This window comes from Cyanistes caeruleus, chromosome 18 (assembly GCF_971803275.1).
Source record: "Cyanistes caeruleus chromosome 18, bCyaCae1.hap1.1, whole genome shotgun sequence".
NCBI lineage: Eukaryota > Metazoa > Chordata > Aves > Passeriformes > Paridae > Cyanistes > Cyanistes caeruleus.
The window spans coordinates 1,792,886-1,817,764 of record NC_141718.1 but is presented as its reverse complement, the minus strand read 5'-3'; the positions used below and the strand labels follow the sequence as shown (position 1 = coordinate 1,817,764).

Genomic DNA, 24,879 nt, shown 5'->3' with positions numbered 1-24,879 from the left:
TTTGTCAGTGCTTCCTCCAGCCTGAAGCACAGATTGATAGGATCACACTGATCTAATCCAGAGGGCATTCCCCTAGAGATTACAACAGTCTCAAAATAGGTCATGCTTGGGCTTGAGCTTCTCAGCAAGCCCAATTCTGACAGATTTCCAGAGCGCGTGTAGGTGCGTGCGTGTTTCCCCCTTTCCCTGTAGCAGCTCGCTGTGCAACATTCATTACCAGAAACCCAAATTAGACAGGAGTGAAGTTGAAGGGCTGGATCTCTGCTTGGAACAGCAAGAGATGGAGATACTCAGGCCAGTGACCCTCCTCTGCGCACCCTGGCCAGAGCTGCCAGGGGTTAATGGCCCAGGGCCATGCTGATCACAAACTGAGCTCAGGGGAGAGCAGGGCTGCTCAAACCAGACCTGAATCAGGACACTGAAATTCTGGTGTCCACACAGGGTTCCACTCCTCCCTCACACTCTCCACACCAGCTTCAGCACAAGGGGGCTCATGTGGACACAGCTGCCACTCCTCCCTGCTCTGGATGTTACACAACGCTGCTTCTCCAAGCTGTAGCTGACTCCAGGCTCGCCCTCCACCCAGCCAACCCTGCTGCACACTTCAGGCTGGAACAAACAAACAAAATCCAGAGACCTTCACCAACCTGCATTTCACTCAACTTCAATAAGAACTCCTCCACTTCTCCACTCCAGCACCTCTTTACCTCTCCCCTTATCTCAAACACCAGAACCACACACATCACAATGTTTGCAATCAGATCCCTACAAAACAAGGGATATAAGCACAGCAATACTTTTGATTCATCAGGACACGAGCACATCCCTTCCTCACCCTAGAACAGCTACAAAACAAAACCCCCAGCCATACCAAATTGCTTTTACACTCATGCACTCAGAGCCTTTCCCATAACTTTAATTTCAGATCCTCCCAGCTGTCACAGCACTTGCCTCATCCTCCAAGGACTACAAACACAGGCTTTCTTCAAGATCCTGGACTGTTTATGTGCAGAGCAAGGAAGAGAATTGCATTTGCTGAGGCTATGAATGATTTATCATCGCACTGAATGCGAGAGGAGCGGGGTCCCAGGGCTCGCTGCATGACCGGAATCTCACAGGCAGGCTGCATCTGCAGAGATGTTTGTGTGCACTCTTCAAATCATCATTAACCAACAGGACCCTCAAGAGAAGCATTTATTTCCTTGGGATTGTAAGGGAGATGGCTGCTGAGAAAACAGCTGGGCAGGATTTAGCCCCATTATATCTGTCTGTCTTGTTCTGCTCTCCCGCCCCTCCACCTCTTAGTTTAGTTTGGTACAAAAATAGAAATAATAATGAAAATTAAAAAAAAAAAAAAAAAAAAGAAAAAAAGAAAAAAAAAAGAGAGGGAAGTGCAGTACACAGCACAGGCCAACTGCAGGTCACAGCTCTGGTCAGTGGAAGCACATGCAGCTGCACAGGGCAGGTTTTATATTTCCAAATACCTCCCCCCCCCCCGGGGTTTAAGTACTCATCCCATTCTCCAGATGATTTGCGCAGTGCTGTAAATGCAGGTGTTATAAATAAACAAAAATATGCCCATGCTGGCACGCAGCTTTCAGCTAGTAAAATGGGCATCAAGGATTCTTAATGAAACGGTTTTGCAATTCCCAGCAGTTCTGCACTCTCTGGAGACAGGGTGATTAAACAAATACACAGAGCAAGAGCCCAGTCTTGACTCCATCTATGGGAGTTTTGCCACAGAGTGAAATGAGGCAGGAATTCCATCCCATGGACCTTCCCCAGACAGCTACACAGGCCGTAACTTAATATTATGCCTCTTGTTATGTGTGTGATACCAAGAGGCAACCATATTTAATACAGTACTCTGTAGCTAGGGATAAAGCAGGATGGAGCCAACCATCAATCACTCAGCTTCTCTTTCCTTGTAGGATTACACAGGCCAACCCCATGGCTAGGAAGTATTTATAAAGTCTTTTTTTAGTTCTAGATATTGCAGACTCTTTTTATAGTTACTACAGTCCTCTATTTTCTGCGTACTATATTTCCATGGACATAATCCTCACCTCAAATCCCACTCATTAAAAAAAGTACTGCTCCCTTGAAAAACAGTCCTCAGATTACCCACAACTGACCCTCTCTCTTTCCCAACAGCTAAGAATGCCATCAATTACCCCAGCAAAGGCTCCCTGCGACCAGGGAGAAAACTGGAACTAGGAAGAGGGAGAACCTTGGAGTAAACCTCCCCTGTTTCCTACACTCCCTGCACTTGAATCATTTCCTCCTTCCTCCCCAGGCAACCCATGGATTAGATGAATGAAAGTACAGCAATTACCCTCTTCAATTACCCTAAAGACTCAGCAAGAATGAATTATTTGCAATGGAGAAACCACTTGCCTTCTCCCCCCTCAAAGCCAAATCCTTCCTCCATCATCTACAGCTAACCTATGAATTCTGTGTGCTCTGCAGACTGAGACCATTGCTAAGCAGTCAGCTTTCATTTCCTTGGAGTCCTCTGAGCACGGCATTGTGGCTCAGACAGTTATCCACCACTGCCTTTGGAGGCTCCATTTCTCCTCTCCCCTCCCTGCAGATCACAGCCCACGTATCACCAAACACAAGCAGGAAGAGAAGGGAGCAGGGAAACTTCTCTGCAAAACCATCTCTTCATTTCAGGCTTCTTGGATGTGGTGCAGCACCAGTCTAGAAAAGAAATCCTCACTGCCCACAGCCTACTGAGCTTCCAAGGGCTGCTTGGAGAAACAGCAGCAGACATCAGCTGACACTAGCAATTACATCCAAATAGCAGATACAAGTCTGTTATCGATCTGTTCCTAGAGGGAAGGACAAGCTATCCAGTAAAACGGGGTGTCACGTTATTAAATTCTGAAAGGATAATAACCCAACACAGAGGGCACAGCTGTTACTGGTACACTTCAGGCTTCGTTTCCAATCCTGACAGGGAGCAAAGATCATCAGAGCACTTCAGTGTTCAGAGACAGGCCTAGAAATTAGAGGAATAAATTAACATATCCATATCTGAACTATTGGGCTAAGGGGGCTGCAAGTTCTACTGGCAGGAACTGGCCTGGAGCTGCCAGTTACTCCCAGCAGCTGCTGAAACCTGTTCTTAGCCAGGGCTCAAACACTTTGACCTCTCCAAGCTCTGCAGCTTTGCCCCAGAGCAGGAGTTTTAACAGCCCAAACACTTGCAATAGCCCATGGAAAAGGTGCAGGGAGGTTGTCTCCTTCAGTAACCTGAGCCAAATATCCTGCTGAAGAACAGCGACAGACAGCTCTGTGGAAAAGCCCGGATCAATTTTGCTGCGAAAAAGAAAACAAGGCTCAGGGTAAGCGAACAAGCCACAGCCTTTCAATATCAGCAGCTCAAAAGAATGAGAGAGTTTAACCAAGCTGCTGCTGGGGAAAAAATAAAAAAAAATCCATGAAGAGTTATCGATTTTTATGAGCTTGGAGGCAAGAGATCCATAAATTATTCACAAGGCAACAGAGATGGCAGATTTCTTGGACATTTCAGCACCACACCGCACAGAATTACGAGCTCAGATCATTTGGCCAGACTGTCCCACAATTGAGCCTTTATAAACAGCAACAGTGATGTCCAAAAGGGGCCTCTGGACCTGTGACAGGCAGCTGCCCCACCAGCAGCTTGCAGGATATGCCAGGGGCTACAGGCAGAGCTGGATGGACAGAACCACAACAGAAAGTGGCTTCAGAGCATACTTTGGGGATTTTCCACCCCACTGCAGACAGCAGCTCTCCCTGTCTGCATTAACAAAACTACAAACATAACACCACAAATTAAAAGTGAAATGTACCCATTTCCCTGCCCAAACAGACTTGGCCAAGGAATCAAAGTCCCTCCAATCATCCCAAAAGGGACTTGGAAATCAAGGTGTGAAGAGCACTAGAGACACCAGTATTTCTCTCAGATGTAAGTCTGGGCAGAAAACTCAAGCTCAAGAGCTCTGTGAGGTACTCCCAGCTTCATCACAAGCCTCAGGTGCAGCCTCTGGCAACTCATCTCTCCAGGCCCCTTTGCAAAATAGAAGGCAACAGTTTTCCTCCTGCTGCAAGGGAAAAGCATTGATGCCCCCAGATGTGAGAGCAGCGCCTCAGATCCTGAGCTCAGCTGCTACAGCCAACCTCCAACACTGAAACAAAGTGGTCCCCTAGATTTGCAGCACTCAAAGCACTGGAGACACCTGGGATTATCCCTTCACACAGCCAGACAAACATGGGCTGGAGAAGTGCTGCTGAGCCAGCCAGCAGCACACAGCCACTGCCTTCCACTGCTCCAGTCACACCAGTCCCTGGTGCTGGCTGAGGACTGGGGAGTCTCTGGTTGAACCTAAGCCAGGAATGACTCCAGAGCACATAAAAGACCTCAGCACTGGAAAGACTCTTGTTTAAAAAGCAGTGGATTGGAAACTTCAGACCAAGGCAAGCTTTTATGAAATCTAGTGGGGGAAGATCAATCTATTCTTTTGTAGGTAAATGTGGGAATTGGAAACACTGGAGCAGCTCCAGAGACAGATTTTCTGTTTATCCACACCATCAGAAGCAGAAGTGAGAACAAAGGCAGCTGTCCTTACCCACCACCTCAACACAAACCTAATCCAGGATTCCGAGCCTTTAACTCACAGAAAAAAAAAACCCCAAACATAAATCTCCCTGTGCTTGTGCAGAAAGAGCTGAAGGTTTTAAAAAGTGCTGGAAGGGAAGCCAGCCATTTGTCTTTACCCTTTCCAAACCCAGGGACATGGATGCCTGGCCAGTTGCCCATGACAGCTCCTAAGCCCAAGGCAGTGGTGCAGCTCTGAACACCCAAACCCCCAAGTGTGCCAGGTGTGAGCTGAGCGTGGGTTTCCAGCACAAACCCTACATACTCTGTGGCAAACCCAGCAAGATGCTGGAGGCACGCTGATGGGAAGGCTTTCGTGCTGAGCCGTCTCACACTAATGACCCCACAGCAGGATCTGGCAGGCAAAGGCAGCCCCCAGATTTAGCCAGTGCCGCTTGAGTTTCAGATGGTGCAGAACAGCACATTGATCCATTTATCGTCTGTAGGTTGCCATGGAGACCACAAGTCATTCCCCACCATCACCACCCCCCTGCAGACCCCCCCACTGCTTTTCAATTGATAGCTGGGCACTGGGGAAGCATTTGCAGCACCGTGGAAATTAAATCCACACCAGAGGAGCAGAGGATTCAGAGCTGACACAGCCAAGGGACCTCAGCTTGAGGCAGTCTGCCCCGCTCTTCCCCACCGAGCAAGGCCAAGCTCCAAGCCCGAGTATTATGGGAAATTAACAATAATAAAGTGGGATTTTAATGCCACTCCATGGGTTTCCCTCTGACAGTTCTCACAAGGTAGCAGCATGTGCCAAAACAGGCTTTGGAGGATCCCAGAGGACAACTCCACCAGGGCAAAGCACCAGGGAGTTCCCATCTCCCCAAACAGGGTAACACCCAGCAGGACAGCAGCCTTCTGCTTTCCATACAGCAGATCCACTCGTGAAGGATCACAGCTCACTGAAGGGAGAAGAGCATCAAACAACTTGGGCACACCATAAGCTGCAGGATCAGAGTGGGTGGATCAAACCCCAGCCACCTGCTGCTGGAAAAAAGTCACTTCTTGGTCTGTAGAAGATCCATGAGCCACCAACTCTGGGGGAAGCAGAGCAAGGCGAGGCTTGAGCACATCATGTAAGCCCACCCTTCAGATACACATTCCCCAAACTCTCAGCCAGGAAGCTGAGAAAATACCTAACCTGCTTTTGGGGCAAATGTCCCAATGGGGTGTACAACACTGCCTCCCCACACCTACCCAGTCCAGGCTCTGGCACCACATAGTATTGTTCAGCACTGTCATTTACTAGAACCAGATAGTATCACATTTCCTTCCTCCCACCCCACGTAGGATGAAAAAACACCATCAAGACAACCTGAGAAAAATATTTCAAACCTTAGTGCTTAGGGTTTGGCTTTTAACTCCACACACAGCCACTCAAGCAAGTCACCTGCTCAGTCAAAAGAGCTGATCCTGTGTAATTCTCTTGCATTTTAACAAAGAGCTGCTGTGCAAGTGCTGCTTCTTAACAGCTCATTCCCTGCACACACAAGTGTGCAAACTTGGTGCTGGCTTTAGCCCAGGCTCCAGAACTGGATTATGACAAGCACCTTTTAGGAGGCCAAAGGACAGAGGAAGAGCTGGTGCCCCAGGACACATCCCCAGCAGGGTGGGCTGCTGCCAGAGGAGCCCAGCAGCCAGAACCCACCCCAGGCACTGGAGCATGAGGACACAGGGCAGGTGGCAGAGTACAGAAAGGCAGCTGCGAGCTGAGAGCCTGCAGGGAAACTCAAGAAGCGTGGTGTAAATACTGTATGCGCCTGGAGCCAGAAAGCTCAGCGAGGGCTGTGTGTGGCATTTCCTGAAGGTTACCTCTAATAAGTGCTGTCAGCTTGCCAGCCTTCGACTGTCTGCTGAGTCCTTCTGTGGGAAGCACGGCGCGGCCCAGACCTCTGTGGCATTGTCACAATCTGTGACAGCAAGAGCTCAAAAAATAAAATTCCTCCCACGCAGCACAGACAAAGCAGGTGTAGGACACCAGGGCAGGCAAACCCACCGGAACGTGGCAGGGTGGAAAGGCTCCCCTCTTCTTCCCGATGCCCGGTGACAGAGCTGCTTGCTGAGTGCTGTGTGTGACCCTGCAGAGGGGAGGTGGCACAGGCTGATGAGGAGCCAGCCCCGGGCAGGTGAGCAGGTGGCACAGCCTGTCCTGCCCCGCAGCCCTGCCGGGCACTCAGCTGCTCACTCAGCCCAGAACAAACCACACAGCGGGATCGGAGCTGGGCCACACCAGGGCTGTGATGCTCAGGCCGCTCTCCTCCTTCAGCAGCAGCAGCTGGGGTGCTACACTGCCTCCCCCACCCTTGCAGAGAGAGGGCTGGGCACTGCATCCACGCTGTGCCAGAGGGATCCATCAGCAGAGCCAGAGTACAGCAGTACACATTTGTCTGCACTCATTTTCTAGCTGCCACCAGAGAGATTATCCTGGCCCTCCCCACTCATTTACTTTTTTCAGTGGGAACAGACATCTCATCATCTTCATCTATTCCCAGGCGTTTTCTGGTTCTCAGGGTGAAGTTTACTCACAACCTCTGAGCCTTTCCAGCCCCGTGCTCACAGCCCACTGGTGAAGTGGATCTGCTCTCTGCTGCTCTTCAAATCCCCTGCTGAGCTCAGTGTAACACAGGGGCTTGCAACCAAGCCATGTGGCACCAGTCTCTCCAGCAAGGACACCAAGCTTTCCTGCAAAAGCAGAAAATGCCCACCACTCCTCTTGCTGAGCCTCTACCTCAACCCCTTTTCTTTTTTTCAGACGACAGCTCCAAACACAGCACTGGAAATAAATGCCAGTGGTAAGCAGACAGTACACACCAGATAACAAACGCTGCAGTTGTGAGCAGAGAACTTGGGAGATCTGTCATTCCAGTTTCCAGAAGAGGGGAAAAAAAAAAAAGCCACAGTTCAAGGCCTCTTTGGTTACGTAAACTTCATTTCCATGTCTTTTATCGCTGATAAGATAAGCCATTGCTCAAGTTCAAGTTCTGTATCAAGTAAACCATGATAATCCTCTTAGGAATTCCCCATGCCCCAGCTTGAACAGACCTGCAGAAAAGAGCTTAAGGGGTTGCCTTCAGCTTAAAAAAAGAAACACACAAGCACACAGCCACAGACTTATTTATAACGTAGGCAAATTTGGGGCCTAGTATAGAGCACTGGAGGCTTATACAGCTCTGTCTGAATAAGGGATCTACTTCTGCCCTAGTTCATAAATGCTACAAGCTACTACTTGGTCATGCATCGCTCAGCTGAGCACCAGCCTGGAGATGATTGCCTTCCAAGGAGGATTTCTTGCAGCAATAGGAATCCAGAGGGTGAGACCCCAGAAGAAATTAAACTGATTCCAAACCAGTCACACAAACACACTTTGTCCTGGATTAGAGCAACAAGACTTTTCCAGGCAGCTGTTATTTTTTTTTATGTTTATTATTTATTTTTTGTATGTTTATTACAGTACAGGATAATTTTATATCCTTTACTGCTGGCAGCAGAATTACAGTGATTTTAAGCAATTACTGCCCTGCTTCAAGTACAAGATGTTAAACTCACTAAGACCACCTCCTCCTGTACTTTACTGTCAAAACACCCAGATGAGAAACATCACTGTCTATATTTGTTAAGAGGATGATTTGATCCAATCTAGCAACTGACTATATTTACTAACCACTTAAATATGCACTCACACACCCCGCACTGCAACACAAAAGGCCATTTCATAAATATCTCATTGCAAGACAGATGACAGCAATAAGCAGGCACACAAACTCTTACCCTCCTCTCTGCTGCTCATCATCAGGACACAAATTACCTGGGCCAGCAATTTTATCACAGCATCTTCCAGGGAACCGATTTGGCCTGAAGGCAACGAAGGCCAACATTTGAAGCTTAATACTTGACTTCACAGGGCTGCATCTGGCCACCCCCAGCATGGTTCAGCGACGTGCAGCTGCAAGGGCACAGCATTAAACCCTTCGAAGCCACTGGCTGCCAGAAGATCAAGGCACCAGGCAGTGGGTAACATCTGAAATTGATGCTTAAAATGCAAATTTTCTTTAGGTCTATCTGCTTCCTCAGCCAGCCCAACGGGCTCTGGCGCCCACAACTGTTTCTCACACATATCCAGCTACCGTGACTTTTATCCCCCTGATAGCTTCTCTCCATTAGGGTCTTTCACACATCTCTCAGTATTTTATGACACTCAAACTGAAAGATGCAGCATATCAAACAAAACACATCTCTCTCCTTCCCACCAGCAACTTCAAGATCCTTAAGCATTGACTGACAACCCACAATATTGTGGGAAAGGCTGTTTTCAGATCAGCTGCTGGAAAAGCTCTTCCAAGGTAGCAGCTGAATTCAAATCACACACCAATTAGCTCAGGGGGATTTGTATGTTTTTCTTTCAGGAAACCTATTTGAAAACAAAACAAAGAGGGAAAAAAATTGTTTAAATCTCATTAGAATATCTCAAACTGTGTTGCAAGCATGCCACATTTTCTTCTGAAGAAACAAGAGCAGCTTTAACTAGTGTCACCTCACCAGACGGAATTTTGTCCTTTAAACCCTCTTGCCATGTTCCCCCACCTCCAATAAGATAATGCAGAAGTCCAGAGCAGCCACAGACCTGCCCAGCATCACGCAGCAAGTAAACCACTGTGCCAAACTGCCTGGGTCTGTCCTGTATCTTTCCCACAAGATGAGGTTTTCCACACTGCTCTCCTTAGGTTTTCGCCTCTCGCCTCAAGGCCACATGCAGATGACCGTGCTTTTTCTGAAGCCAGTGCCAATGAGGCCACTGCATTCGTTATCCAGCAGGATAATGACAGAGTGCAATTCAGTCAACAGCAAATCCTCCCCAGGGAGATGCCCTCTGACCTTCCCTGAGCTGGGGGATGAACGCAGACAGCCAGATCTCAGACAGGCGGCAGAGCTGAGTGAATAATTCCTAATGAATCCTTTCATCTCTCCTTTTGTTTTGGGGAAGGGAGGGAGTGGGTGAAAGGAAATAGTTTGGTACTATCCACCAGCAGAAAATTATTTTCTAGAGCTACCCCAAATCACCGTCATCTGAACAACATTTTTCATGGCTTCTGCACAGTACGGGAGCACAGAACACAGGCTGCTCTCTGCAGAGAAGCCCCTTGTGCAGACAGCCAGGCTGGGAGAGGGGAGCAACAGCCAAAGACACAGCAAGAGCGGGGATGCTGCAGGAAGCCTCGCTTAAAATCACCCCTAGGCAGGCAATTGAGAGTTAAGCTAAGATATCCACACAAACCACATTTTTGCCAATGAAATTCAGTTCCACTGACACATCAGCAAACGCATAAAGGACAAGAAAGTTCACGAAATGAGGCCCACAGAAAGCCAGGATCTTACCTGTCTTCACATGTCACTCAGCCCTCACTATCAATTTTCTCTCATTTTCCAAGCCACAAGCTGTAAGGATAACAAGGATGTGATAAAAGCAGATTTATTTTTTCCCCAACAAAAAGAAGCAATTCTCATTTCACCAGTGTGAATTCAGCTGTAGAATTCAGTTTAGCAGCATCTCCTGAACGCTTCGTGTCACCCAGAGGTATTACAGTAAATAAGGGTGGAAAAACAACTCCCAGCTCTGAGATCTCAGAGCTGCTTCACAAGCTTTCAGTCATTCATGCAGCACCCTGACCCATGGGAAACAGTCCCCATCACTTTCAGACGCTCAGTTTTTATCCCCATCTCTCAACTGGTCCTGAAATCAGCCACGTCTGAAGCAGTCACTTCCAGCTGCACCAGCACTTACAGGGATTTACCCTGAGCAAGCCCCACCTCATCAGATTGTGGGTTATACTGGGAATAGAAATCACACGGAAGGACCACGGTCGCGAGATGCTCCCGGCCCCATTCCCAGACAAATGAACTGACATGAACCTACACTCTTAAACACAGCTTGGCTTGTGTATTTATATAGATGCCAAATCCCAGGGATATCAATGACAATCTCCTCCCCAGTAAAACCTGATTACAGCACTGGGCTCTCTAAAGCCCCCCTGCCACCTCCCTCATCACCCCGGACATCACGGGGAGCGGCCAGCAAACCCCTCCAGGTGCCCGGCACAGCAGGGGCTGCAATGCCAATGATTAAACAGATCTTCAAAGGAAAAAAAAACAAGAGTCCTGGTCAATGACTGACCAGTGTAATAGCTCAGGCTACTATCATGTGCTCTTCTCACACCACATTTGTTTGCTGGGCTACCCAAGAGGTTTCCAAGGGTCAAACACGAGGTCATCGGCTTTGCTGAAAAATAGAAAAAGCTGGAACTGCAAGTAAGGAAGGTCCCAGTACTTACAATTAAGGCTAAAAAGACATGAAAATGCAAATCCTCTAAGTTTAGACATACCAGAAGCAGCATCAAAAAGGAGAAAAAAAAAAAAAAAAAAAAAAAAGGAAAAGGATCTTAAGGTTTTTGAAGATCAGACCTTCGCAATATTTAGTAACCCACGAAAAATTCTGACCAGGCTCAAGTACCAAGCCTGGCTGCAGAAAGCAAAACCTTGCTTTCAGGCTATTTTGAGAAGCACTCACAAGGTTTATCCCAGAAACTGCTTTCTGCCTACTCAGATTTCTCAACTGAGCCGATCACATGGTGTTTCGATGGACTGCTGGAGACACTTGAGAATAGCAGAGCTGCCTGCCGCTATCTGCCTGGCACAGGGTGGTTTTTAATTGAGGCTGAACTCTTAAGTCCCTGCTGCAGTCTGCAGCTCCAATCACTGAAATAATAATTAAACCCAGGAGAAACAGTGCAAAGCAGCAATGCCTTGAACTAGTACATTAAGATGAGGGAACCTGAAGATGCACACAGACATCTCCAGGATGTGATGTTTTGTGTCAAGCCTGAGGATTTCAGAGATTTTTAAACAGGAAGTTAGGGTGGCAGAGATCCTGCAGTACAGAAACAGGAGAGATGCAGGAAAGTGTCTACTCTCACCTCACCCAGTCCAAGGAAGAAATCAGAGCAAGCTTTTTCCCCTCTGTGTTTGGGACCTTCCTTCAGTGGGAATCCAAGAGATTACCAAGAGAGGGGAACGTAGAGCAGGAGACTCACCTGAGACATCAGACAGATTTGAGCCATCCTCCTCAGTTCAAATTAATAAAAAAAGCAAGAAACCTGTTAAAGAAACCACTCTGAAAAAGTCTGCGCTGGCTGTGGAGGCTGCTGGCAGATCAGACAACACAAGTTCGGCTCTGAAATCCGAGGGGAAAGACTCAGCCTGGAAACGACTCTCCCTCCATTAGGTTAATTAGTCAAGTTTGATGTATCCAAGTCGGTTGCCATGGCCACAGGAACTGAAGAGTAATGCTTTACACAGATTTCCTTGTGTGGGACTGGGGACGAGGAGCTCATCCAGCCTCTCCGGGCCCCCTGGCCAGGCGAGGAGGAAGGAAGGAACCTGCCACCCTGGGCTCTGTGCCAACACCCTGGGCTGGGCTGCTCACAAACCTTGCCCATACACCATAAGGCTGCTAAAAATAGCACCGGAGCTCAACCAGGTTAATGACACATCAAGATGTAAAAATAAACAGAATGCATGTGAGAGCTACCCCTCCACCTGGCTGGTTTTGAGTGGGGAGAAAAAAAAAAAAAAAATCAAAAGGCTGCTGTTTTCTCTTAAAAATTCAAAGCCTATCTGTCAAAGAAGTGACAGAAAGCTGTCCATCTCTCCAAACACCATGCCAAATACGGCTGAAGCTTGTCTGTCAATTGCAGAGCCTGGAAAGAGACCACAGTATATTACAAGCAAACAAACATTTTAAGTGGCTTTAGTTACATTATGATCAACACTCAGTTGCTTACAACTACTCTGCAGCAAACACTCACCCATGCACTAGCACACACGAGTAAAATCTACTGCAACTTCAGGCACAGCAGCAGATTTAGAAAAGAGTGGGAGAGGAAAAGCAATTTGTAATTCAGCAAGGCTCCTGTGGCAGGGCGGTTTTTAACTCCCATGAGAAAAGGACCCTCCTCTCACTCTCTGCTCATCAGGTGCCTCACTGAGCCAGGACTGATGCCTGCAGAAGCTGCCACCCAGCACACAGGATGGCTTCTGCCCAGCTTTGCTCTTCACCCATTCCCCCTGAGTATGCAAAGCTGGGCACAAAAGCACAGAGCACTTGAGTCTCCCCGGCTGCACCAGCAACACTCCAAGAACAAAGGTGCTGCAGCAGGCAGCCAGCACAAAGCAGCAACAATGTGAAAAACCCTGGCTCCGAGGAGGTTCCCAGTCACACCCCGAACCCAGCACTTCATTTCCAGCTCGCAGAAAAGTAGCAAATGGCACAGACCTTCCCAGACGACCATGGAAGAAATGACTGAAGTGCTACAACACTGCCTGAGCTCGACTCTGAGCTGAAAGTGCTGCAGGAACACCGAGAGAAGCCTACCTGAGGGTCTGTATCACCTGTCACCAAACCTGTGTGTCCCATGCTCGAGAGAGACGTGTGACACGGCTGCAAATAGGTCTGTGCACAAGTCTGGGGGAATATCTCCCCCTTAGAAGGGAATTTCAGTCCTGTGAAATTTACTCCTCCAAAAGAAAGGCTTGAAACACAACCAGGTTGTGTAAACTCCAGCCACTCTTCCCTGATTTCAGTCCCTGTGTCACCCATACTTTCAACAAAGCTGTGCTGACTTCCAAACCACGACTGCTTGGTGAAGATATTCATTCAGCAAACTCCTTCAACCAGCACTACAACCAAAGGGCCCCGATTTCAGAAATGCAGCTTAAACTGTATTTCCAAAGGGGAGCAGGAATCCCCCTTGTTTCACAGCCCCAACCCCACCAAGAGTTACAACTGAGCTCCACCTTTCTCAGTAGGTTAATGTTCAGCTGTTAGCTCCCTCCCCCCTTCTCTGCACATGCCTTAATTAGTTTTCTGATACAGATTTCTCTGTTACATTTACCAGAAGACTGGGAGATGGCCAGGTGACAGGAGCACAGAAGGTGGAGACCATTTGCTTCTGTAACCAATTGTTCTGCCCCCTCAACACACAGCAAATTGTGACTTGGCCAGGCTGCAAGGGTTGTATTTATTTAAACCTTTTTTTTCTGCTGGTTAAGAGGCTTCCTAAAGCAGACTGCAAATAGCCAAGACAGCACAGGCACCTTTATCAAGTTTTGCATGGACTGGAATGAGTGAAGAAAAGCAGGAATAGCAGCGTTCCTTGCTGTGTCCTTTACAATAGGTATCTTAGCCTCAGTCACCCAAGATTTAATTGGCAAAATACTCAGTAAGTTCATAAAGGCAAGTGTGAACACTCACTTATTTCTGGCTACAGCCTTCTTAGCCTAGGGATCAGCCTCTAAAACAAAAAGTAAGTGTGTGCAGAGTGCCTGTGTTAGCCGAACACATTCAGTGCCTGGAGCAGCACCCGGCTAAGCCAAGGCTGAGCAGTCGTGCATGGACTCGTTCTTCCTTGGAACAGCCCCACGGGCCTGACTCTGCACCCACCTTCCAACTCAGCCAAAGGTTCAAGGTGTTTCCGCATGGAACCAGGAACTGGAGCGAGGCAAACACAATAATACATTGTGTGGGGACAAACCTCCTGCTGAGAAAACGCCACAGACGTTTAAAAAGCACAACCGAACAAAACGCAGAAAAAAAAAATAAGATGCAGATGGAGCTTAAAGCTCTTGTCTCATTGAACCAGAGCAAAACTCCCTCCGCCTTTGGCAGGGGAACAGGAGCAGCCAGGGTGCTTGTGTCTGCCTCTGCAGCACTACTCCCCCACCTCAGGGCAAAGCAAATTCCCCATTTCTCAGCCTTCTCTGCTGCTGGCAGAGTTTAAGGACATTCACAGAAGTGCGATGGATTTCACGAGCACCAGTCTCAGTGGAGAAGATGCAAACCTCAGCTCTCCCCACAGTGAGAGAGTTAAAATAAAAACACAACCCTTAAGGTACATGCTGACTTCTCTCTTTACTTCTGTTTCATAATGCTGGAGAAAACCCAAAACCCTGCAGTGTTTCTCACTCCAACACCACACAGCCCTCAGGAACGCTGCTGGCAGCTGGCTGTGCTCTGGACCAAAACCACAGCAGCCCTTTATGTGCATCTCTAATCATGGCATCTCAAGACACGTAGACATCAAAAAACAACAAGAAAGAAAAAATAAAAAAAAAACACCCCACCCCAACAATTTTTTAGCAGCAACCCTGTCAGAAAGTAAAGCCAAATCTAAAACCTACAAATGAAGGAAAAAATAGAGAGGAAGAAGAAAAAAAAAGGGCTGGCTGACACCTCCTATACATGCTGTCAGCAGGATCATTTGCTCCAAAAATAAGGATGCTCAACACATCTTAACTGATGACATGACAACTGCTTCACGGTCCCAACACCGAAGTTGCATAAAAACCTCTGAATACCCATTGCCTTGCAGCTCGGTAGAAAACAAGCACTCGTACTCACTCAGAGCAAGCAACACACACCGTGTGCTGCTCCTCAGATTTTCAGCTCTTCATTTGCACTCAAGCATCCACTCGGGCTGCAGAGGAGCCTTCTTCCCCCTCACCCCGTGCCAGCCACAAGGCTGCTGCTGAGCTGGCTGCCCAGGTTCCTGTGCCCACAGCAGACAAAAAATATCTCAAGTGTAGCTCTGGATCCCAAACAGCTCTGCAGAGCAGCGCACAAAGGGAGCTACAGACTCCAGGTCCCCCCCAGACAGCAGCGACCAACCTCCTGCAGAGCCTGGCTATGCTCAGGCTGCCCCATCAGCACCTCCAGAAGAACCGACATTTAAGACTAGAAAGCCCTAAGTAAGAATTCTGAAGGCTTTTTTCCACTGCCAGTTCGGAGAGTTTTCCCAAAACACTGAACACACAGATTTCCTGTAATGCAGACTTTGCTGCATTTTATTTCTTTGACAGTTTTTAATCACCTCTGGTCTAGCATTTGGAAATTATTATTCACACACACAACAGGAACAAGGCTGCAGGGAAACATGAATTTCACTGGCCTGCCTGGTTTTGTCTGTGGACACCACCTCACATATTACCAAATCAAAACAAGCCGGCCAACTTGAGCGTGAGGGGGAAATGAAAGGGCAGACCGGTGACCTAGAAATGAAGCTGACACTCTGGCATGAGCTTGAAACTCTGCAGCAAAGGGGAAAAAAACACAAGAAAAAAAGAGAAGCTGTAACTGCTTTCAAGATGGAGCTTGAAAAGTTTATTAATGGAATTATATGATGTGGTACCCACAGAAAAGCAAGGATTTGATCAAGGAAGTTTTTCCAATAGGAAAGAGTTATGGCCTTTGCTAAATGCAAGAAGCTCTTATGCCAAAGACAGAACGTAGTTATTTAAGGATCAGATGTTGTAAAAACACCTCTACCAAACCACTGGAGAAACTTCCTGAGCACACAGTTCTGGTACCACGTACCACTGCTCTGATACACACCCAGGGTTTACACACCACACCATGTCACAAATTGTGTGATGGTAACAGCAAGGGCTTGAGGAGGAAAGAGACAAAGCTTTAGGGCTTCAAGCAGTGGATCAGGAACACCACAGTCACATCCCAGCACTGATCCATTGCAAACTCTCCCTGCCAGGTGTAATTGGTTCAAAGAGGGTTTTTTTCAGGCTTGAGCGAGTGATGTCCATATCACCAAACTGCCACAGGATCCACACCACCCTCCATCCAGCACAGCTGACACGAGAGCCCTTCCCGAGCCAACATCCAGCCCAGACTCTGCGTGCACCATCAGGTAACGCAGTGTAAATCACTGGGGACTCACAGCCTTCCAAAACCAGCTCCTTGCAACATCAGACCAAGCAGATCACGCTGCCTTGGCAGTAAACACTTACACAGAATTTCTGCTCCAAGAGCCAGGTGCTGCCACTGATAAAACACGCTCACCAGGGCTTCTGCAGCACTGCAGGTACGGGTTAGAGAAGTTTGCAGAGGCCAAAGACTGAGCTATTTGTGAAGTGCTCAAGTACCATGCAGCTGAGATCTGGTCTTATAAAAATTTAGCCGCTGGAGTAATTTTATAAGGTTTTAAAATATTTTCAGAAGAAAGCAAACTTTCCATTGTTCGCCACAGCTTGTTAGAAGCCCACACATCCCACAGTCTACAGGAAAAGACACCCTCCACCCTCTCCAGCCAGCACTGCACCGCTGGAGGCACAGACAGATTTTCAGAAAGCTTGACTTTGCCTGTCCTCCTGCTGATCAATTCAATTCTCCCACCACATCCCACTGATAGCCAAGCACAGGGCTCTGTCCTTCACCATGCCGTGTTGCAATAATCAGGCCCCAGTTCTTTACACAACCACCTAAGCCTTCAGACCTTGCAATTAAACACTCCCTGAGGAGGATGAAACCTGCCCACCTGGGAGACAGCAAGTCCTCAGGGACTGATCACAGACGATGGGATGATCTGCACCAGGAACCTTCCCAAATCCTGTCATCCTCCACCCACAGGCTGACACATTTCTTTCCTTCTACCTTCTTCAATACAGAGACAAGGAAGAGCACACTGCAAACCACCCTCCTGCCCTAACATGCACAGGACAAACCCAAACTGTGCTGCTCAGGCAGCTGGTACACAACATTCAGGTACCAGCACAGAGCACCAGCCAGAACCTGCAGAAAGGAGTTTAGAAGACATAGAAGTCCCAAAAACTACATGATAAATGGTCACACCACTGAAGCATTTATCCAGTTTACAGCCAGTTCCCTGAGCAGGCAGAGAGAAGCACACCCAACTGGAAGAGTTAACTTCCCACACGTTTGGGCCGAAATTGCATTTCTAGGCACCGCCACTCTGTCCAGCATTACACCAGGGAAACAATGCTAAATAAAGATTATGTGGAGTGGTATTATGTAAATAATTCTCTTCCACAATGAAAGGATAAACCTAGACTGCTTGGTTAGTTATTAACCCAGGAGCCAGCGCTGCAGAGAGGAAATCCTGCCGGCTCTGCCTCCCTCCCTGACACACGCACCACCCACCCAGAGAGCCACAGCCAGGCCTGCAGCCTCCAGAGACAATACCCACACCATCCCTGGCCTCTGGAACTCTCCCTCAGATCACTTCCCACGGGAGGAAACTACTTGGACCCCACCACATTGTCTCTTCCCAGGGCAACCCCACTGACGGCCTCATCACTGCTGCCATCAGCTTGGCCCCCTTCCTCCTCATCATCCTCCTCTCACCAGCAGTGCAGGACACGAAGGGTTCCCTGCACTGTGATGGGAACACATTCCTGGACACATCCCTCCTCTCCAAAGCCTTCCCCTCACAGGCTGAACCCTGCCTTTGCTTGCACATCTTCTCCTGCCCAGAATAACTTATTCGACCTTTCTGCCTCCATTTCTCCTTGCAACCTTCCTCCTGCCTTGGCCTCACGTCTCAATGCTTTATGTTTGTCGTACGATTTTAAATCTGTCAGCAATTCATCCATCTGCCACCTCCCGGGTTTTTAATGCCGCAAAACGTTCTGGGATACAGCCTTGCATAAACCTCTTGGTGGAAAATTAAGCTGTACCTCATTCAGCAACCAAACTGCCTTTGAGATCATTTCTTTCCAAGGTGCTGGGCTATTTCAAAGACCGGCTTCTTCCCTACAGCGAGCAGAAAAGCCATGATGCTATCCGGTCTAAAATAAACATTATGGGAGCGGCGATAAGGGGAAATATTTCAGCTGACTAAGAGCAATGCGGGTTCAAATCCAAGCGTAAGCTGATATTGCTTGTAATTTGTTCCTGAGCCAAAAACACAGACTGGGAGTGAAAAAATGGAAGGCATTAAACAACAAGCAGCGTACTCAGCGACTCTGAAAAACTTCAGCATTTACATTATTATTATTTTTTTAAATAACCTTCAGTTTCACGGATCATAAAGTTAATTTGGAGTAACTTCCCTTCTCTGTAACTAGACAGAGCTGCTATCCTTTACATTCATTAATGTTTGCTCAGTGCCCCGCAGCTTTAAAGAGAGCACTAACCATTATCAGCATCCTGCATGCACCCAGCAGGCACATAACCACTGCCGTGCTCTCCCTGTCCCCTCGCCGTGCCCCAGATCCCCTCCAGCCCTGGCACTGGGTAACAATCACAGTCATGGCCACCTCCCTCCATCTATACTGCTTTTCTTCCAGTGCCAGTCACCTCTCCCCTGCAGGCAGGGCTCCTCTCTGGGCCTCTCCAAGCCAGACTGGGATCTGCAGCAATCAGTGCCTCTTCTCGCTGCCCAACCTCGGCCAGGTCACGTTTCTCAGCTTCACACAGCGAAGGTGGCAGGGGAGCTGCTACTGTGTGAGCACTGTCTGCTCCCCAAAAACATCCCCTCCTGAAGCACCCTGCTCGCCTTCAGTAAGGAACAGTCCACACCCAAGAGAGGCTCCAGCTGCCAAAGGCAGGTTGGCAGGAACGGAGAACTGGCAGCCTCAAGAAGGGAAGTGACAAGTAGGGTGGGCAGCAGGACTGGGGGTGCAACCCAGATTTCTCAATTCCCAGTATAGTCCCGCTGCTGCCTCATGCTCAGGTCAGGGATCACTTCCCAAAACTGACAAATCACTCATTTCCTTCTGCTCTTCTGTCCTCCTTCCCTTCCTGGCAGATCCATCCCTCACTCTGACTTTTACAGGCATTTTCATGCCCTCAGTTCTGGAGCTCCAGCTCCCTCTTCAATTTTCTTTTTGGGAAGCATCTCTGCTCTGGTCGTGCTCATTAAATGATACACATTTCCATTTTCCACTGCAATGTGAAGATCTATCCCTTGACATTACAGGGCAAATTAGAGACCTCAACACCTGTGTGCCAGCACAAGCCCAGCCATAAATAGCAATTCTCCACTGCTTTCCTATGTCAATACACAGCAAGGGCCCCACAAAGCCGTGCAGGAGCCTGTGCCACAGCAGCCTAGATGAGAATCCACGACCTCACAATGCCCAAATCCTTAAGCAGCTGCAAAAGCCTCAGTCACTAATCAGAGAGGCGACCGGGTGCTGCTATACCTCATTTCCAGCTCCATTAGAGCTGACCCTGCTCTCCACTGAAAACTCTCAGCGAAGACTAAAGCGAGCCACGGTTCCTACAAATGCAACTGCACAAAAATAACAGTTCTCTTAAGAACACAGTGGCCTGGATTTCCATCCCTGTGCACCCCTGCAGCTAAGCCCACGGTCTGCATTTGGGGACCACTGCTCAGAGGCACAAAACCCAGGGGGAAGCAGCACTTTGCCACTGGGAGTAACAAGCCCTCACACTGAACAAGCAAAGCACTCATGGAGAAAGAGACTCTTCAGCAGCTCTCCAGCAGACTTGCTCTGACACATTGAACTTCACATAACCCCACCAGCCTCAGTTTTCTGACTTGTGAAGTGATCTGGTCAGAATGAGACACTGGGTTAGGGATGGGGGGTACCACACCCCAAAGTTCCTCTCCAACCTATTCCCCTTCACAACTGCTCAAATCAGCCAGCCAAAACCCACCTCTGAAAAGTTACCGATTTAATCCTCCTTTTGTACCCACTCATCTAGAAACTGACAAGATCAGAACTTTCCTTCCTCCCACAGGACCATAAAGATGACGATATCTCCGGCACATAAATTATGGTTGGTTTCAAACAGGTTTCTCCCAGGACAACCGGATTGCAAAAAGGACTGTATTGCAGCAGAGGCCACTAAAAACCAGAACCAGCAGTGGGAGGAACACTGGGAGCCATCAAGGGGGACGAATAATTCCCAGCCATGTCACAAAAGATGAAGATATCTCCTATGACCCAATTCCAGCTAGCGCAGTCCTGAGCTGCCGTGGAGATGAGCCGGGGAGCTCTCAACACGTGCAGCTATCAGCACAGCTGCATGCACAGCATCGCTGCCAATCACAACAAAACTGCCTTTACCAGACTGCACCTCCTAATTACGAGACGTGAACACGGCCTGAACCAAACCCTCTTTGGATTTAGCGCAGGATGGCTCCAGGGATTAGTACAACCTCCACTGGAGGCAGCTTGGTTCAAATCCAACCACAGCCATTAGCAAGTGAAAGGTATTGCCAAGCAGCAGCTGGTTGGTGGCTTGCATGAAACAAGTTTATGGTTTCAGTGCAGATCCTGTCGCAAAAAAAAAAAGTCACCTCCCTGGAGCTCAAAGGTGTGAAGGCAGCGGCACCCACCCGCTCCTCCAGCCCTGGAGATGCTGACGTGGGAGGCGTTCCCATACGGGCCCAGGAGCAGCTCTGCAGAGCCAGCCCTGACCTCCGCAGGGGTTTCAGAACCAGGTATGTTTTGCAATTTGGCAGAAACACTCAGCTAAGTAACAGAAACCACCACCCACATGAAGCCAGAAGAACAAAGTACCAGTGTTTTCCTGCCCCAGACATGTGCGTGCCCCATCTCCTCTCTCACACCAAAAATAGCTTCTACTTTTTCCCTTTTGGCAACAACAAACCGAGGTTTGAGTGCATTTGCTTTCAATAAACTAAACACGTTTTGCAAGAGTCTCTCTCACAGTGAAACTTACTCAACTGAAGTTTTAAAATATTTGTCACGCGCAAAACTTCTCTCCTGCGGCACACTGCGAGCTTTGCTCACTGAATTCCTCACCCAAGGCACAGAGCTGCCAGACCCAGGCACACAGGAGGCTTGAGCTAAATCCCAAAGTCACCCAACGAGTCGGCACCGAAACGCAGAGAATTGAGTACGATTTCATTAAAACCATCCAGGAATACATGGCTTCACTAGAGCCCTTGAGGAGTTTTGTCACCACATCCAGACAAGAGGGAAATGCTCACCCAGCTGTCCCAAGTCACACTTGCTCCCTTAATGAAGCAGTAGCAGTACCAAATTATTACCAGTAAAGTGCACGGCAAACTTAAACTTAACCTTGCTGATAAAAACTGGAAATGGAAATGGAAAAACTCTCACCCCACACGACCAAGGAATGCCAGCGGGACAATATGACATCCACCAAACTGATTCAAAATACCAGATTCAGCAAAACCCTGACGTTTTCAGGCATCCAGAGCGCCAACCTTTGCCTCATGGGAATACTGAGAGAGAGGTCACCGAAAGAGTTCAGACCATAAATGCCTGGGAACCAACGGGTTAGGAAACACCCACTGCACAGATCACCTCCAGCAGCACCGTCCTCTCCCGCACATTCTTGAGCTGACCCAAAACACAAAGTTCAGGGAGCAGCAGTGCCTGCAGGCGTGCTGGGCTTCCACAGGGTTCAAAGCGCTGGAAGCAGGGATGGCTTTGTTGGGTCAACACGGCCCCGCTCCCCAGGCAGCCCCAGCCCGAGTCCTGCAGGTTTTGCTGCTTCAGTGGTGTTGGCAGCAGCCCACATGGCAGGCAGCTGCCTGCACCCACTGCAGCCTGCTCTTTGTGCATTGTCAGGGCAAGGGAGCAGGAGGAAGGGCCGAGGGAGAAGAGGGACCAGGAAATTATAAGAATCAACAGAAATAAAACAAAAAAAAAAAAAAAAAAAAAAGGCGATCACTCCAGAGACCGCAGCTGGGGTTCAGAAAAACGTGCACTTGTTGCCTTCAGACACCGGCTCACTTTCCTCCCCTAAATATTTACACGGCGAACAGCAGACGGCCCGAGGAGGCAGCCCTGCAGCTCTGGCCATGCCCGGGAGCCGGCCGTGCCCCCCGGCAGCCACGGGCACGGCTCGGGGCCGCTCTCGGATGCTCGCTCATCGCCCCGGCCGCCGCTCAGCGCGAACCCAGCGGCTCCAACGAGCGGGGGGAAGAGCCGGGAAACACGGCGGGATTGAAAGAAAGGGAGAAAAAAAATAAAAAAGAGGAAGGAGGGGTGAGAAAAGGCCCTTGGGTGCCCCCACCCCGCGGAGGGGTGTCCCCGTCAGTTCGCCAAGTGCGGGGCTCCCCCGCGCTCCCAAACCGCGGCGCGTTCCCTTGAGGCCAAAACCAGCAAAACCAACCAGAAAAAAATAAATAAAAAAAAAAAAAAAGAGAGAAAGTTTCTCCCCGGCGAGCAGCTCCCGTGGCACATTTTCATTTTTACGTAACGCGGCCGCTTTTCCCCCACCTGCGGGGAGCGGAGCGGCCCCCCCAGCCCGGCCCGGCCCGGCCCGGCCCGGCCCGGCCGGCACCGGGGGCTCCCCCGGGGCTCCCCCCTCCCGACTCACCTAATCCCGCCGGCAGCTGCCGCCCCCCATCGCCGCCGCCACTCCCGCTTCAGCGGCCGGCGGGGCAGCGCCGTGCAAGGGGACGCGGCCCCGCCATCTGCGCCGTGTTTATAAATCCAGAGCCATGGGGCTGCGAGCCGCGCCGTCCGCCCGCCCGCCCGTCCGTCAGTCCGTGGGGCCGGGCCGCCCCTCGCCGCAGCGCCCAGCCCAGCCCTGCCCAGCCCAGCCCTGCCCAGCCCTGCCCTGCCCGGCCCGGCGCGGCGGGAGGCGGCGGGCGGGCGCTCGGTCCCTAAGGCCGCCCCACAGCCGGCCGGGCGGGGCGGGGCGGGGCGGGGCGGGGCGGAGCGGGGCTGCGCCGCCCGCGCGCGTTAAAGGGGCCGCGTGCGCCCGCGGGCCCCGCCGGGACCCACCGGGACCCACCGGGACCGCCGCGACCCACCGGAACCCACCGGAACCCACCGGAACCCACCGGGACCGCCGCGACCGCCGCGGGGCCAGCACCGGCACAGCGGCTCTGTCCCCGCCACCGGCTTCATCCCCGCCACCGGCTGTGTCCCCATCACCGGCTGTGTCCCCGCCACCGCCTGTGTCCCCATCACCGGCTGTGTCCCCGCCACCGCCTGTGTCCCCATCACCGGCTGTGTCCCCGCCACCGGCTTCATCCCCGCCACCGGCTGTGTCCCCATCACCGGCTGTATCCCCGCCACCGGCGGTATCCCCGCTTCATCCCCGTCACCCCCTATATCTCCATCACCCCCTGTATCTCCGTCACCCCCTGTATCTCCATCACCCCCTGTATCTCCATCACCCCCTGCATCCCCATCACCCCCTCTATCCCCGTCACCCCCTGTATCTCCATCACCCCCTGTATCCCCGTCACCTCCTGTATCCCCGTCACCCCCTGTATCCCCGTCACCCCCTGTATCCCCGCCTCATCCCATCACCGCCGGTGCCGCTGCCATCGGCCGCACCCCTGCCAATGGTTTATCGGTGCCAGCTCGGTGCTGCCGGCTGCCCCGCCGGTGTTCCCGGCTTCACCGGTGAGACGGGCCGCGTTAGTGTCCCTGCGTGTTGTTGATAAGGTTTTTGGTGCGAATCGGGGATTGTCACTTGTGTGAGCTGACCGACAATCCCCTCGTGCCGGTGGGGTTTTGGATAGTTCCAAAGAAGGGGTCGGACACCGCTTGGCTTTGTGAATCTTGCCAAAGGTTCAGCCCTCGGAAATTGTCCAGAGCATCCCACAGCGACATAGTTAAGAAAGTTCCGTTTTCCCGCAAAAGGAAGGCAGGGGGTTTCAGGAGAAGATTCCATGACACACATTCCCAGCCCTGCTGTGGTCCTGGTTGCATCAAAAATCTTCTCAGGGTGGGTTCTTTGCAGGAAAACCTCAACAATTTAACAAGCAAATGCCCACAGGAAGCAGCACTGAGGCAACCCAGGTCACTGACAGATTTTAACTAATATCTTGCTTTTTCATACTTTTTCTTCCCCTCCATCCTCCCAGGGGGGATGAGGAAGGTCATATCTCCTGTTCCTGCTCCACTGCTGGGTGCCTCCTCCCCAGGCGAGTCCACCCCCTCTCCCTGCCACGAGTGATGCATGACCCCAACAGCTGGAAAAGCATCCTGCAAACCTCCACTGCTCCAGCAGCTGTAAAAACCCCCACATCTCCCTCCTACTCCAGCAGGCAGATGTGGACATGCACGGTTTCCCTGCCTCCCTGCAGTTCACTTCTCCTTCCCGGCATCTCCGCGAGTGGCATTTCCCTGGAAGCAGGAGGGCAGGATAACGGGCAGCTCACGGCATTCCTTGCCCCAATACGGCTGCACTGCTGCAGGACACAGAGACTTTCCCAGGCCTGGACTCAGTCTCCTCGAGTCACCACACTCCATACGTAAGCAGGGGCGCACGCCATGGTGTGAGCACAAACACCGGGAGCACAAACACCAGGAGCACAAACACCAGGAGCACAAACACCAGGAGCACAAGGCAGATTGCCTGAAATGAGCCTGATGTGCCAGAAAAAGCAGGAAAAGTTGCCCTCCTGTGCCTGTGGCTGTTGTGTGTCTGCTGGCTC

General features: G+C 50.2%; 1 protein-coding gene across 17 annotated transcripts in view; it reads right to left on the bottom strand.

Annotated features, from left to right (window-relative positions):
- Positions 1 to 23,093, bottom strand: part of NCOR2 (nuclear receptor corepressor 2) — a 225,541-nt gene extending 202,448 nt beyond the window's left edge. For all 17 annotated transcript variants that reach the window (XM_086855208.1, XM_086855219.1, XM_086855225.1 and 14 more), the window contains exon 1: positions 22,803 to 23,093. The gene's annotated coding sequence lies outside the window, so the exon portion shown is untranslated. The remainder of the gene's footprint in view (positions 1 to 22,802) is intronic.
- Between the last annotated feature and the right edge of the window lie 1,786 nt (positions 23,094 to 24,879).